This window comes from Populus trichocarpa, chromosome 17 (assembly GCF_000002775.5).
Source record: "Populus trichocarpa isolate Nisqually-1 chromosome 17, P.trichocarpa_v4.1, whole genome shotgun sequence".
In the NCBI taxonomy this organism is placed as follows: Eukaryota; Viridiplantae; Streptophyta; class Magnoliopsida; order Malpighiales; family Salicaceae; genus Populus; species Populus trichocarpa.
The window spans coordinates 3,663,495-3,667,629 of NC_037301.2; the positions used below are offsets into that span (position 1 = coordinate 3,663,495).

Here is a 4,135-nt window from a genome sequence, read left to right on the forward strand (position 1 = left end):
CATCGCATCCATAACCATAGTCTTGTAAGGATTACTATTGTCATTTACAACTCTATGCATGTTTCTAGCACTAGAAGGTGACCCAACCATCCTTTCTACCATGCTCTCATGAGGAACAAATGGTTCTCCGTGTGCATACCACTACAAGTATTCTTCCATGAATCCTTTGTATAGAAGATGCATCGTTATAACATCTGGATCGAGAAACTTTTTATTTTTACACCTCTTGCATGGAAACCTAATACCGCCTTCACTAATATATCTCGAAATAGATGTTGCATAATTAATAAAACCCTAAACCTCATTATAATAATCCATCCTCCGCGATCTTTTGGGTGAATCTCGATACATCCATGAACGATCATCCATGACTAATTCTATCGAACCTATATCAAATAATGATGAGAACATGTATTAATTAACTATGTTAAGTAAATAAATTTGCAAAAATATTGGTTTAGCTCAAGATTATCCAATGTAATTTCATACTTCTCTTAATTCATTATCAATTATCTACGTACATCCAAATTTGTACACATTAATTTACAAAAATTACAACTCGATAATAAAATTGACAAAATATAAAACGAACCCGTTAAACAAGCAATTATTTATTTCATCACAATACACCTAAGTTGGTAATTCAACATAAATTTCAACAATTTACAAATAAATATAATTTTACAAAATCTAAAACAAATAACATGTACAAATTCATAAATCCATACAAGTAAAAATGCAAACAAAATACATATACTAGAAAAATATGCAATAAAAAATTAATATTTTAAAATTGTGTTCAAATTAAAAAAAAAATGGTAGATTTACTTATGAAAAATCCACAATAAAATTTAAATTAAAACACGGATGTTGTGACTGGAAAAGTTGAAGAATGATGAGTTATGTTGAGATGAGGAAGGATGCGAGGGGGGGTTGTTTGTTTAGTTGCAGAGGGGAGGGGAAGAAGGAGAAATAGGGTAAGGGAGGGGTCAGGTCATATATTAACTATTACCGATAGAATTACTGACGGAATGTTTTCGTCTGTCAATCCGTCGGTAATTTTGTCAGTATAAGTGACACGTCACTGTACGGACATACCTGTTTGAATCCAACTATAATTATGTCAGTAATATCATCCATACAAACTTACACGTCATCATACTGTTTGGTTTTTTTAAATTCCTTCTATTTCGACTAGGATTCTCTCGGTATATAGCTACAAAATATTTTTATCGATAAATACCAAAGAAGTTATCGATGGAAAAAATTAGGTCGGTAAATATCACCCTAAAATAATGACGGAAACAATCCGTCGGTGATTCCGTTTGTATTCGTAGATTTACTGGTAGTGAAAGAACACCATAATTGAAACATTACAATTTTCTTTTGATAAATAAAATTACTAAATAATTTAATTAGAATCCATACAAGATGAGAACTAATAAATTAGAATAAAATAATTAAGATTTGTTAATTTTAGATATTTAAATTTATTAACTATATATTTTAATTATTTAATTATCAGGTATAAAAAATATTAAGATTAGTTAATTTAATATCTTAAAAACTATTTTTATTATTCTCAATAATATAAGCAATCTTCAATCTAAAACAAACATCATTTCTCTTGCTTTTTGAAATACAAGCTAATTAATATATTTTTAACATGCATTTATAAAAATCATTTTTTTTCAACAATTAAATTGTAGGTAGAACATCCACATTCCAAAACATTATTTGCACATCCATGTTAGTTAAACTACTTCCCAGATCTTTTCCATAGAGACAAAATGACTTCTTCTTCTTCTTTTTGTTGAAGCTTTAGACTGAAAAGGTTATTCTGTGGATAAAATGGAATGAATGTCTTCACAAAGTGGATAAAAAGTGTGTATAACAATGTCAAGTGCTCAGAAAAGACATGAAAAGTTTCTATTGAAAAGGAATGGAATCTCATAAGGAAAATGAGAAAGGGAAAGATTAATTGAAAAAATTAAGTCTAAATCCCCTTCCTACAAATAATAATAATAATAACAATAATAATAGTAATAGTAAAAAGGACTCGTGCAAACTCATAGCTCTTCTATATAAAGGCATGAGGCTCAAGTATTTTCTCAACCTTCACCCAATACATCTCTTCTCTAATTTGATAGCTGCTTTAAAATTCCCCCCATTAATTTGCAGCTGAAAATGTCTCTCTGTGATAGGATGGAGGTTGACGTAGAAACTAACGTTCGTGCTGAAAAGTTCATGATATTTTCAGTAGCAGTACTCTACCCCAAGTATCTTGCATGAGTCCTGCTAAGGTACAAGCTATTCATCTCCTTGAAGGAGAATGGGGGAAACCTGGCTGTACTATCTGTTGGAATTTTTGTATCGGTAAGTTTGCAGCATTAATCAGAAAATGGTCATCTAATTTTGTTATTTGTTATTATCATTATTAACGTGGGTGTCCGAGTTAGCTTGCGTGCACCTCGATAAATCCCACGGACCCTAAGTTAACGACCATGTAAGTTTCAGTGGCTCTAAGATTTGTGGGACTCGAACTGGTGACCTCTAGGGAGTAGGTGTTCAAGGACATCAAAACAATGAGAAAAACTAAAGAACAAAAAGAAGATATGAGAGGAAGAAGTGTTTTCTCTTGTGTATTTCTCTTTGCATATATTTTAATTATGCTTCTGATTACAAGCTTGTTGATAGTTCTCAAATCCTAAACAAATAAGAAATTAAACTATTCAAAAAAAATCTTAATCTGAACAATATACGTATTCTGCTGACTTGAATTGTTGACTGTTTTTGAATCAATTAAACGATTTATTTAATTCAACTAATCTAACATTTCTTCTATTTTAAAAACCAAAATATGGTTTACTATCAACACTATTTTCTGTCTTCTCTTTATTCATTTAGTTGGAGGTTCAATGCATCCTAAACTATACATAGAGAATAGCCCTCTAATTCTTTAATTTCAATCCTATTCCTTCCAGAATTTGAACTAAAGAACACCATGCATGCACTAGAAGTTTCAGCTCTTAATTGCTAGGGCATCCCATCATCCCATTTTTTTAGATATATATTTTTAAGAAGATTACACATTATATTAATATTCATAGCTAATTTGCATATTTAATTGTGAATTGTGACTAGATGGAGCCCCTAAGGTCGCCAAGGAGGTTATAGAAGACATAGATAACACAAAACTATCGACCACCTTCAAAGTGATTGAAGGAGATTTAATGGAGGCTTATAAGAGTTTCAAAGTCATCGTTCAAGCTACTCCAAAAGGTCATGGCAGCGTAGTGCATTGGACACTGATATTTGAGAAGCTGAATGAAAATATTCCAGCTCCAACAGCATTTCTGGACAATGCAGTCGATTTCACCAAAGATATTAATGCTCACTTGACCCAGGCAAAGGCATGATTACAATATCTATTCTCTGTTCTATATATTACTAATATAATAAGTTCGAGTGTTTATCCTTCTGCATTCACCACCAGCTTGTTTATGCCCAGGCTCACCAAATCTATGTATTTGTGGGTCTCAGTCTTGACAATCTGATGTTGTTTTATTAATTAAGGCATATCTTGTTACCAATGTCTAAGGTCATCTTGTGTGATTTGATTACTATATCCAAAATCATTTACAGAAACACGAAACAAAGATAATAACGCATGCTCTAGCTATAACCAAAATGAAAGGATTGATCTTTCTTGCCTTGCAAGAAAGAGGTATGTCCCCAAACTAGCACCCAGGTTCGTGGCCTAGCGGTCCTGGCAAGGAATTTCTTGTCTCTGCACCTTAGGTTCGAACTTTTGTGTGCACGTCTGTTATCCCCACGATGTCTTACCTGCATACTGGATTTACAGGATGTTCAGTAGGTTCGGGGATTAGTCGTGGTACATGTAAGCTGGCCCGAACACCCCGGGTTATAAAAAAAAAACAAAGTATAGGCCACGGATTAATTGTCAATGAAGAAACTAAAAAAAAAAACTATGAAACAGGAAAAGCAACCCGAGAAACAAGAGGGCTTAGATTGTGTTTAGGTCAGCGATAATGTCAAGAAAGTTTATTGATGTGTAGAAATCATGTATAAATTTGTGATACTGTAAATTTTAATCAACGATTAAATTGAAAAT

The 4,135-nt window shown here is 32.3% G+C and overlaps 1 pseudogene; it reads left to right on the top strand.

Annotated features, from left to right (window-relative positions):
- Positions 1–2,148: 2,148 nt before the first annotated feature.
- On the top strand, positions 2,149–3,587 carry LOC7461264 (MLP-like protein 31; annotated as a pseudogene).
- Positions 3,588–4,135: the final 548 nt, after the last annotated feature.